This window comes from Clupea harengus, chromosome 18, assembly GCF_900700415.2.
Source record: "Clupea harengus chromosome 18, Ch_v2.0.2, whole genome shotgun sequence".
NCBI lineage: Eukaryota > Metazoa > Chordata > Actinopteri > Clupeiformes > Clupeidae > Clupea > Clupea harengus.
Genome location: NC_045169.1, coordinates 24,009,270 through 24,021,110, shown reverse-complemented (window position 1 = coordinate 24,021,110; position 11,841 = coordinate 24,009,270). Strand labels below are relative to the sequence as shown.

The following is an 11,841-nucleotide window of genomic DNA, read 5'->3' as shown; positions in this document are numbered from 1 at the left end:
AGCTTTAGCCAGCGATTGTATTCCGCTGTCTACAGTGGCGCAAAGCGGCGCATGCGCGATGTGCTCGACTACCATCGGCTAGCGACTGATCGGGTAGTGCGCATGCGCGGCTACCATCCGGTAGAGGACTACCATCCGGTAACGACAGAGAGCCCTGTTTTGTAAAAAAAATGGATTTAACACGGGAGTCAATGAGAGAGGTCTGGGGCGATTTTCATTTCGCCCCAAATCGCCCAAAAGGGGCGGGGCCATTTGAAGCACGACTTTTGCCTGACAGCTTGGCTGTTACCTGATTGGACAATGACATTCAAAGGCAGATCAGACGGTCTAGTGGTAGAATCCAACAGAAAAAAATATGACATTTACATTTACATTTAGTCATTTAGCAGACGCTTTTATCCAAAGCGACTTACAAGGAAATTGCATTTATACATCAGGATTTTTTCTTTTTTTTTCTTCCCTTTCCCGTAGGTAGTGTGTCGCCCCAATCACCCTTATGGACAAGCCACCCCTGCTTGTAGGTCTGTGTAAGCATGTGAGTGAGAGAGAGAAAGAAAGAAAGAAAGAAAGAAAGAAAGAAAATAAATAAATAAATAAATGTGTATGTGCTGGTGTATATCCGACAGGCTGGGCGAGAATAGTGCCTACTTCCTGTGAGGGTGTGACAGACGACTTGTAGGGGAACTTCCACACAAATCCTTGACAAAAAGTTTGACAGCTGAACTTCTGGAAACAGATGTCTGTCTTATAGCTCACAATCACCTCTTGACTGAATCTTAGAGGACACAAGTCAGAAGACAAAATCTACTTGAATTTAACACAAACAGACACATCAAAGGACTCTACCACAGGTAACTGAAAAGCAAGTGAGCTTTAACTTTATGTACATTCAGTCTTTCAAATGGTCGTGTAGGATGTTGAGCAATAGTTTTTTACATATTGCACAATATATTGTTTGTAACCTATACTGAACCTACCTAGGAATTGTATTTGTTTGTTTGTGTCTTTGTTCAGTTGATTGATTGTTATTTGTTCTTATTTTACTTAAACGGCAAAATACTTCTACTATAGACGGTCTTAGTCTGCATTGCAACTTGATAGAGATGTGGATTAAATTTCAATATATGTGGTGATCTAAGGGACTTACACTTCTCTTTGGTTCAGTCCATGGTCATTTGTTCCACATCACCAGATGGTGTAATGTTATTACTAGTGCTGTCAAACGATTAAAATATTTAATCGCGATTAATCGCATTTATGTCATAGTTAACTCAAAATTAATCGTGATTAATCGCACATTTTTATCTATTCTAAATGTCCCTTCATTTATTTATTTTTTCCATCATTTTATTTTAATTTTAATGCCCTTATCAACATGGAAAAGTGGATTGGCTTGCTTTATGCAAATGTTTAATTAATTGAAAACCAACATTGCCAAACAGGGCGGTACAAAATAAAATTATAAAGTGCACATTTCAGTTAAACAAGGACTCAGCCTATAGTGCAGTTAAACCCTGGCTTAATATTTTCTTTTTTTCAAGTTTGCTGGGAACATAGCAGTCAGGCCTCTTATTTAAGAAACAATGAACCGTAACAGTTACAGTAGGTTACCGATAAAAGGTAAGCCTACTACTTCTTTGCTTTCAGCCAGCTGCCTGTTGACATTTTCAGACAACAGTGAAGCTCGCTTCTTTTGCACAACACAACTTTTAAAAGTAAACTTTCCATTCAGAAGCTTTTTATCATCCATTTCGCCGTATCGCGCTCACCATTCACTCAAACCGTAACCTTAGCCTACTACGCAGTTTGCGAGGCCAAAAAGAATGTTAATCTAAAAAAAATAAAATAATTAAAATCAAATAACGGCGTTAAAATGGGTTTGCGTTAATGCCGGTAATAACGCGTTTAACTGACAGCACTAGTTATTACCAGTCCTGTCCTCCTCTTCTGGTCTAGTCAGACTTCATGCTCAAGTTTCCCACTGTGTGTGTATGAAAGATGAATTGTAGGGGAACTCTAACACAAATGCAAATAACCGCTTGACAGCTGAACTTCCTAAATTAAAGAGACTGACAGGCGACATACTTCTGTCTCATAGCTCACAATCAATACTTGACTGAAACTAAGAGGTCACAAGGATGTCAGAAGACAAAATCTGCTCAGATGTAATGCCAAAGGACACACCTGAGGACTCTACCACAGGTAACTGAAAACCGAGTGAGCTTTAACTTTATGTACATTCAATGGGCCTCATTCTTGAACGCAGTTGAGAAGAATTTAAGAAGGAATTTCTTCTTAACTGGATTTAGGAAAACATTTGGCATTCATGAAAGTTTTCTCATCTGGGATTTGTTCTGAACTTCAGAAGACTTTCCGAACGTGAAATAACAGTTGTAAATCAGCAAGAGTTTTCTCAAATGCGATTCCTTAAAAAATCTTTTTGAGGAATCGCATTTAAGAAAACTCTCCGTGTTAGAAGTGTTAATGAATTTGTGAGAAATCGTTGGTGATTGCGTTCAACTCTACAGACATCCTCGGATTAAAATTATTATAATAATAATAAATACGAGAATATTTGTATCATTAACAATTACGTTTCAAATGTATAGTCATGATTCTACGAGGCACCGTGATGTCATCAAATAAATAAAAGGACTACACCAGAATGCTGCGCTCATCTAGTGAGGGTCGTTTGGCACTGCGCAAGTACGGCAATCCAGACTATTTTCATTTGTAGTTCCACGTTGGTGGAACGAACTGCCTAGCACTACCAGAGCAGGGGCGTCCCTCTCTACCTTTAAGAAGCTTTTGAAGACCCAACTCTTCAGAGAGCACCTCCCTTCCTAACTGGCACTTCGACTAGTGCTTAACTTGCACTTACAGCAGTTATATTCCTGCACTTCTTTTTTATTTTCTATTTCGTTTTTCTATTTCTTATGTAAAGTAGTATTTATTGTTAGGTCTCTATTGCTCGTAACTTGGACACATCTACATCCTGCAACGGTTAAGTTAGATCTGCGTTTACTTGTGCTCGCTTTCTGCTTTGACATGACTTGCTTACGAGTTGCTTTCGTGTGGACTCGGTAGATTCCGACAGCACACGTCACTACGGTTGCGTGCCCTTATAAGGAGCTGGCGGGGCGTGTATGTATGTAAATTCAGGAGCACGAGAACGCGCTTTCAACTTAAGAAAACTCTTCCAGTAGAGCACAGCTCAGAACACTTCTGCTGCGTAGGAACACATTTTCAGGCGTTCATGAATTTGGCGGATGTCTTTTTCTTACGTTGTTTTTCCGAAGCCCGTAAGAAACATTTCAGAAGAAACTTCAGAAAATGTTCGATAATGTTTTGAATGATTGTGTAGGATGTTGTTTTCTTTATGTTGCACATCATATTGTTTGTAAACCATACTGAACCAACCTCACAATCTTATTTATGTGTTTGTTTGTGTCTCTGTTTAGTTCATTGTTTATTCATTCAATTGTTATATTGGTTCAGTCCATGGTCATTTGTTCCACATTAAAAGAAGGTGTAATGTTATTACCAGTGCTGTCCTCCTCTTCTGGTCTAGGCAGCCTTCATGCTCAAGTTTCTCAGTGTGTGTGTGTCGTGTTTGGTGTATGTTTACACTGTAAATAAAAAAGCGTATTTATTGACATGACTAGGTTCTTATGCTTTGACATTCTTACAAGTGCTCATGAAGTTACTCATTAACAAGTTAGTCATCACTTCAGCAGAGAAGAGTCCTTTTGAGTGACTCTTACTTCAGATAATCTTGTAAGGACATCAGCTGGATATAAGCCTGTGCAATGATTGTAACCCACAACACCTGACATCATAAGCAGTGATGAAAGATGAAGCTATTTAAAGTTGTAACATTAGTGGAAATTGAAGATTCAGGCAGTAGTGGCTGATACAAGAGCCCTTTGGTTTTCATTCAAACTTTTTTCCAAAGTAGACTTATGCCAAATACTTTTTCTTTTTTTCAACCTTTCCAAAAAATATGTAAGTGTCTTTCGGCTCAAACGTAATTTTACTGAAAATGGAAATTCAGGATTTTACCTTCAAATATCTCTGTCCGCCTTCATTCAATCTTCCCCAAACTTTGCGTGTGTAGTAGGGGCTGTGAGCGCAGTAACTGTGTGTGTCACAGTGAGACTGTGGACATAGTAACATGGAAATGTACGCAGGCTGAATTTACTTGTGTATAGAGTGTGTGGGAGCTGTGGCACAAGCACCAGCATGACACACCATGTAATATATGTTCCTTATCGCAGTTCACTGCGATATAACAGTATGGTACATGACGTCAGTCATGGGTACAAATCGAAGCATTTATCTATTCACGCCTGAAAGGCCGCGAGATCTGTCAGCGCGCGCTCCTGGGCCCGCCCCCCGGGAGCACTATAATATTATTACGCGCCCTCAGATCTGCCTCTTTTGAAACTTCGCGAGACGGAGTGAACATCTCCGAGCATATCTCAAACGCTCTACCACAGTCAAAAGGGTTTTGTGTGCTTTTCGCTCTCTACGGGTTGGTGAGTTATCTGGGTTCCTTAACCCTCACTAGCTCAGGGCTCTACAAAATTCATTGGCTCAACTTCATTTTGAAAGTAGTGGCTGCTATCCTGGCTGCCTGGCTGGCTAAGTTTCTGACTAGCCTGCTAGCTTGCTAACAACGTGTTCGTTGCAGATAGTGTGCTTGTGTTTTAACATTCTTCTCTACTTTCAGATTGAAAAAAAGATGGCCAGACACTACCCCGACTGCGGTCACGTTCGTCCCAAGGGCGACCGCCACCGTCGGTGCGTGACCTGCCTAGGCAGGGACCACGCAGAGGGCGCGCTTTCGGGGCAAAGCCCCTGTCTGTTCCATCTGTGCTAGCCTCCTGCTAGCTAAGGCTACCAGGCGCCTTGCGTTCTGGAAGCGCAAGGACGCCGAGGAGACTGCACTAGTTCCATCCGGGGCTAACGCCCCGGTAGGAATGAGCGCGTCTTCAGCCTTGGACTTGGTGAGCGTGAGCAGTCGCCTTGCAGCGGCAGCTCCGCCCCCGGGTCTCTCCCCGTCTCCGCCGCCTGTCAGCCCTGGGGCTGCGGGCAGCGGGGCTGAGGAGCTTCAACCAAGCGGTGTCCAGCCTGAGCTCGAGCTGGACATCAGCCTGGATGATGATAGTCTGCTAGACTTCTCCGATGAGCACAGCTCAATCGCTGAAGCAATGCAGACGAGCCATGACGTTAGGATGCGGGTGGAGACACCTCCTACCTCGTCTCGGCTCCTGAGCCAGCAACTCCACGAGGTTGCGCTGAGAGCAGCCAGCTGCCTCGGGCTCCCTCTCCCTCCCCCTCCCAGCGTGCGGTCCTCGCTGCTGGACGGGGAGTTTCATGCTGGCTCCGCCGCGTCAGTTCCCAGCTGCATCCCCTTTTTTGAGGAGGTGCACGAGGAACTGCAGGCGACATGGGCGATACCCTACTCGGGCCGAGCCCCGGTGCCGGGGTTCGCGCCCTACACGCAGCTCCACATGGCTAAGGAGAGGGGCTACCTCTCCTTTCCTCAGGTGGAGGATGCAGTAGCGGGCTACCTCTCGCCCGCATCCCCCACGATGCGTCTCGGCCAGAAGCCTCTCCTGCCCACGCGGGTGGGCAAACACCAGGCTCAGCTGGCGGAGAAGTCCTACTTGGCTGCAGGGCAGGCTGCCTGCACGACCAATACGGCTTCATTGCTACAGCGCTACCAGGCAAAGCTCCTGACTGAGCTTGCCTTGTCGCTGGGGGAAGATCACCCGTCTGTGGCAGAACTCCGTCGCTCAGACTAACTCGGTGCACGTCACAGGCACTGGGGAGGGTGATGGGTGCCGCGGTGGCTACCCAGAGGTCTCTGTGGCTATCACTGGCTAAGCTGTCAGACAGAGAAAAAGCACCACTCCTCGACGCCCCGGTCTCTGTCCAGGGCGCCTTCGGGGAGGCAGTGGTCACAATGGCTGCCAAGTTCGAAGAACAGCAGAAGAGCAGAGAGGTATTCCAGGCTTGGATGCCTCGCTCTAGTGGCACGGGTGAGACGTCCTCCTCAGGACACACCACACCCGCACCGGGCCAGAAGAGAAGCGGGTTCCGCTCGTCAGCGCCTCCATCAAAGGTGTCCACCGGGCGAGGCTGGCAGAGACACCCCTTCCGCCCTCCAGCGCAGCCTGCAGCACAGCGACCAGCTGCCCCTGCCCTACCCAGTATGTCCTAACTCCTGTCCCAGATGGCGCAGTGCCCAGGCATGCTTGTGCAACTCCCCCCGCGATGGACACAGTGCAATCGCACCCCCACATTTTTTTCAAAAACAGATCTCGTCTCCCTCCCTAGGCGGAGTGGGTGTAGATCTAGGCTTAGACTCATTGACCATGAGCGGGTTAGTCCCCGACAAATTCAACTCAAAGCACAACCTCCCTGGTTGTGTGGAGAGTTGGCGCGCATGCGCAGTGTCACCATGGGTGCTAAAGACGATCACAAGGTGTTACGTGCTGCAATTCGCCCGTTCCCCTCCGCCATTCAGCGGAGTGATACAGTCTGTGGTGCAGCGAGAACAGTCTCACTTCCTACAGGAAGAGATAATCTCCCTGCTCAGAAAGGAGGCAATATGCAGAGTCCCTCCCGAGGAGGGAAATGCAGGCTTCTACAGCCGTTACTTCCTCGTACCCAAAAGAGACGGGAATTATCAGCCAATATTAGATCTACGTATGTTAAACAAAGCACTCATGCCGCTACGATTCAGAATGTTGACCCCACGCAGGCTTGTGCAGTTTATAAGGCCAAACGATTGGTTTATCACGATAGACTTAAAAGACGCTTATTTCCACATTCCGATCCACCACAGACATCGGAGATATCTGAGGTTTGCGTTCGGAGGAATAGCGTACCAATTCAACGCACTCCCATTCGGCCTGTCCCTAGCGCCGAGGGTATTTACAAAGTGCGTAGAGGCAGCCGTCGCCCCATTACGTCTACGCGGCTTACGCGTTTACAATTATTTGGACGACTGGTTAATTGCTTCTCATTCAAAGGCTGCAGCAGTGCAGGACGGCCATCTAGTGGTGGCGCACCTGTATCGACTGGGCTTTGCAATAAACAGAGAAAAAAGCGTTCTCTGCCCCAGGCAAGTTACGCATTTTCTGGGTATGATTTTAGACTCCACCTCCATGGAGGTCAGGCTGTCTCAAGAACGGATAAATGCCATCAAAACATGCGTGCGCCAGTTCCGACGGGGACAGTCAGTCTCGTCGCTGTGCTGCCAACGCCTGTTAGGAATGATGGCGTCGGCCGCTATAGCGCTCCCGTTGGGGATGTTGCGCATGTGGCCATTCCAAATATGGTACCTGTCTATGAAGCTCAACGCAGTCACAGACAGGCATCGCAGAGTAGTGGTGTCCTCCAGATGCAGGAAAGCCCTGGCGATCTGGAGAACCCCCTGGTTTCTAGCCGCGTCGGGCACTATGGGCATAGTGTCGCGTCGCGTGGTGGTGACCACAGACGCTTCCACCAAAGGCTGGGGAGCTGTCTGCAAAGGGAGAGGCGTGAACGGTCTCTGGTCGGTGACAGAGGCCGCGTCTCACATAAATGTGTTAGAGCTGCGAACAGTAGTCCTAGCTCTACAACACTTTCTGCCAAGGCTGAGTGGTCAGCATGTACTAGTGAGGACGGACAACACTGCGACCTTGGCGTATATAAATCGCCAGGGCGGAGTGCGCTCCCAGGTTTGGGCGACTCGCCTGCTCCTGTGGGCAGCGAGGCACGTCCTGTCCCTCAGGGCAGTTCATATACCAGGTCACCTCAACTACGGTGTGGACCTGTTATCAAGGGGCGATCCTCGAGCAGCAGACTGGTGCCTTCACCCACAAGTGATAGGTCAGATCTGGGTGCGTTTTTTCAAGGCGCAGGTGGACCTGTTCGCGAACAGGCAGAACACCTGCTGCCCGCTCTGGTTCTCGCTAGGGGGCGACGATCCCCCACTAGGCATAGACGCGCTGGGCCACCAGTGGCCAGCTCTACCCCTATATGCTTTTCCCCCGATCCTGCTCCTCCAGCAGGTGCTGTGCAGGATTGCGGACGAGGGCAGGGAATTGATATTGATAGCCCCCCACTGGCCCAATCAGCCGTGGGCGGCAGATCTGGTCAATATGTCAGTGCAGCAGCCTTGGGAGCTGCCTCTGCGGAGAGACCTCCTAACGCAGGCGCACAGGACAGTGTGGCACCCACATCCGGAGTGGTGGTGTCTCAGAGCCTGGCACCTGACGCGGTGGTGGCTACAATACAGAGTGCCCGAGCTGTATCAACACGGGCTCTGTATACGCTGAAGTGGCGCAGTTTTGAGTGGTGGTGTGCTGCGCGTCAGCACGACCCCATTAACTGCGCGCTGGGCGTTATTCTAGAATTCCCACAGCAGTTGTTTGATGAGGGGAAGGCGGCTTCTACTCTCAAAGTGTACATGGCTGCCATTTCAGCCTGCCACGCAGGCATTAATGGCAGTTCTCCTGGCAGTCACCCGCTAGCGCCACGCTTTATGGCGGGGGTGAGACGGCTCAGGGTGCCAGAGAGACACCTCATACCCTCTTGGGATCTGCTAGTGGTGTTACGTGCTCTCACAGGGCCTCCGTTCGAGCCCCTGGAGACAGTGGACATAAAGTTTGTCTCTTTAAAGACCGTGCTGCTGCTGGCGTTAACGTCAGCAAAACGCGTTGGTGACATGCAAGCCCTGTCAGTCAGTCCATCGTGCCTTCAGTTCTCGATCGCTGGTGACAGAGTGGTTATGCGACCTAATGCTGCTTACACACCTAAAGTGGTGGTAACCCCATTCCGCAATCAGGTGATTGAATTAGCAGTTTTCTCGCCTCCTCCTTTTGCGTCAGCAGAGGAGGAACGCTTGAATAAGCTCTGTCCAGTGCGCGCTCTCCGCTGTTACGCAGAGCGCACTAGAGCTTTCAGACTGTCAGATCAGCTATTCGTGTGCTTCGGTGCACGCGCAAAAGGCAGACCTCTATCAAAACCGAGCCTCTCCCGTTGGATAGTAGAAGCTATCGTGTTGTCTTATAAGAGCTTGTCTTTAGATCCCCCGGAGAAGTTGCATGCGCACTCTACGCGGGGGGTCTCGTCTTCCTGGGCCTTACTAAAGGGCGTCTCAGTGGAAGATATTTGCAAAGCTGCAAGCTGGAGTTCTCGCCACACTTTCATTAGATTCTATATGTTAGATGTGGCTGAACCTAGTTTTCTTCATAGCGTTCTGCGGGCAAGCGATCTCTGAATCCCCTGGCCTGAGAACGATATATATGATAAGTGTGTTCATTAGTGTCTACATGTTATGTTGCACATGAAACATCCCAGGGTTTTCCTACGGGCGCAGGATCACGGATCCCTGTCGCCTATGATAAAGGTGGCCCTGTTAAATTCATGGTTTTCTGCAGGCAAGCGATCTCTGAATCCCCTGACCTGAGAACGATGTATACGATAATTGTGTTCATCAGTGTCTACATGTTTGTTGCACATGAAACACTCCAGGATGGTTTCCTACAGGCGCAGGATCGCGATCCTTGCCGCCTATGATAAAGGTTGCCCTGTTAATATGTTCACCGCCAGCGGCCGTATGAACCTCTATGAGGGCAAAGGCTTCAATAAAGCTGGTGTGTGTAATTGGCTGCCACTGTATTATCACGCGGGAATGTATAGGGTCCCATACTGTTATATCGCAGTGAACTGCGATAAGGAACGTCTCGGTTACTTACGTAACCTTGGTTCCTTAAGCAGGAACCAGATATAACAAAGTTGGCGTGTACAGTGTTACCTTGGATTGATTGTCTTGCTCAGTTTCTTTCCGAGGCAGATCTGAGGGCGCGTAATAATATTATAGTGCTCCCGGGGGGCGGGCCCAGGAGCGCGCGCTGACAGATCTCGCGGCCTTTCAGGCGTGAATAGATAAATGCTTCGATTTGTACCCATGACTGACGTCATGTACCATACTGTTATATCTGGTTCCTGCTTAAGGAACCGAGGTTACGTTAGTAACCGAGACGTTATGTGTACTAAGTTACCATGGGGACCTGAGATTGAGTCTGATCTCAATAGTCTCCTGATTCTACGTCCAATCTCTCTTGCATTGATGCTCTGTCCCTATATACTGTCTGATATCAATGAAGGCTAAAAAAGCCCCCAAAACAGTGAAGTGTTGTTGAGGTTCAAGCAGATAACTATAATATCTGCTTTATGTGATTTATCAAGTTGTTCATACATAAGTGCTGTTTTTCTGTTTACTGGTTTTGCAGTTCTTGAGGGGCAAGCATGCACTAGATAATCGACATTTAAGGATTATTTAATTAAAAAGCCACCTAGATGATCATAGCACAGATAAAAGTGTGTTCATTAACAAAACAAGACAAAATCACAGCTATTTTGACTGAGGGCACACTAAGCTATGGCTTTTTAAAGATGGCCTACAATTTAATTATTGCCTAAAAAATGCCCCTTATATTTGTACATGAATGAACACGACTCTGTTTTGAAGGGCCAACTGGTGGTGGTGCCTTGGGCTAGCCTTTATTAAAGAGAATGGTTAGTTCCACATAGTTTTAGAGTTGATTTGTTGTTTTTCACCAGTGCCAGGTTTCAAGGCTTCAGGCAGAGATGCCGGCTCGATGTTTAATAACAGAAACACTTTAAAACAACACTATGCAAGCATTTAACACTTGTATGCTTTTATAAACAATTACCTTTAGTATCATCTTTAAATTCATTTTGAAGGTATATGGTCATGTAAAGGACAGATAAACACACCAGTTCTGTGTAAACCACCTCCGCTATGTAGACCACTCCGTGTAAATGCATGCTAGCACATTTCTATCAATGCCAGCTGTGCTGTTAGTGTTGTTTCCTAAGTTTTTGCATACATTGTAGGCTGTTATCTCACCAAACCTCCTTAGTGCTGCTTTAATGCCATTTTGAATGGATATCAATTCTAAAATAGTTCTTTGTCCTTCCCTGAGGATTCTACTAGTTTTACCAGCACACCTTGGAAATACACCTCAAGTGCAAATCAAATATCTAATCCTCTCTAATGCTTGTATATCTATCTTTGATTATATGATTATAGAGTAAAGTAAATCAAGTGTAACATAGATGATGTTAACAATGTTTAATACATATGTTACGCACCGCTGGGTTACCTGCATACTCATTTAAGAGGTATTTATTCTTCCCCAGCTCAGAGTTCTAAGGAAGCAAATTGTTGCCAGTTAACCATGGATGAGATGAGTCTCCTGAAACTGAAGTTAACCATCCTGGCTGTCCTCTGTGTCATCCTTGGAGCTTTTCTTGTGGCTTTTCAAGTGCTTTGTGAGTGTGTTTTTAAAAAGTGAGTGTTCACCATGTCCATTAGTGTGCTAGCAAGCAAGAAAGTGTGTATTTTATAGTCCATTCTAGGCTTAATATTCAACAATATACAACCATTACCATCATATACCATGTTAGTATTTATGTGATTTGTAATTCTGAAAATGATAGGATAGGACAACATGTATTCGTCTTGTTCTGAAATATTTAAATTAATCGATTGAAAAATCAAAACGTAATTCAGTATATAGATGTAGATCGCAATTACAACATTTCTGACAATGATGATTACTGTGATGAACATAACAAAATAATAGCACCCTTATTCTCTTTACAGATTCCACGAGGGTGGAGAATGCGGGTGAGTTAGCATGAGTGAGTGAGTGAGTGAGTCATGGTGTGAGAGGATGAAAGACAGCGATATACCATCACAGAATAAGTCAATCTGACAATGAATGAGTGAAAATGTTTGTATGAATAAGAATT

The 11,841-nt window shown here is 46.5% G+C and overlaps 1 long non-coding RNA gene across 1 annotated transcript; it reads left to right on the top strand.

The window, feature by feature from the left end:
- The first annotated feature begins 337 nt into the window (after positions 1–337).
- On the top strand, positions 338–11,610 carry LOC122133770. The gene is made up of 3 exons (XR_006152976.1): positions 338–851; positions 2,099–2,202; positions 11,227–11,610. It is a non-coding gene; the product is annotated as an uncharacterized LOC122133770 (long non-coding RNA).
- Positions 11,611–11,841: the final 231 nt, after the last annotated feature.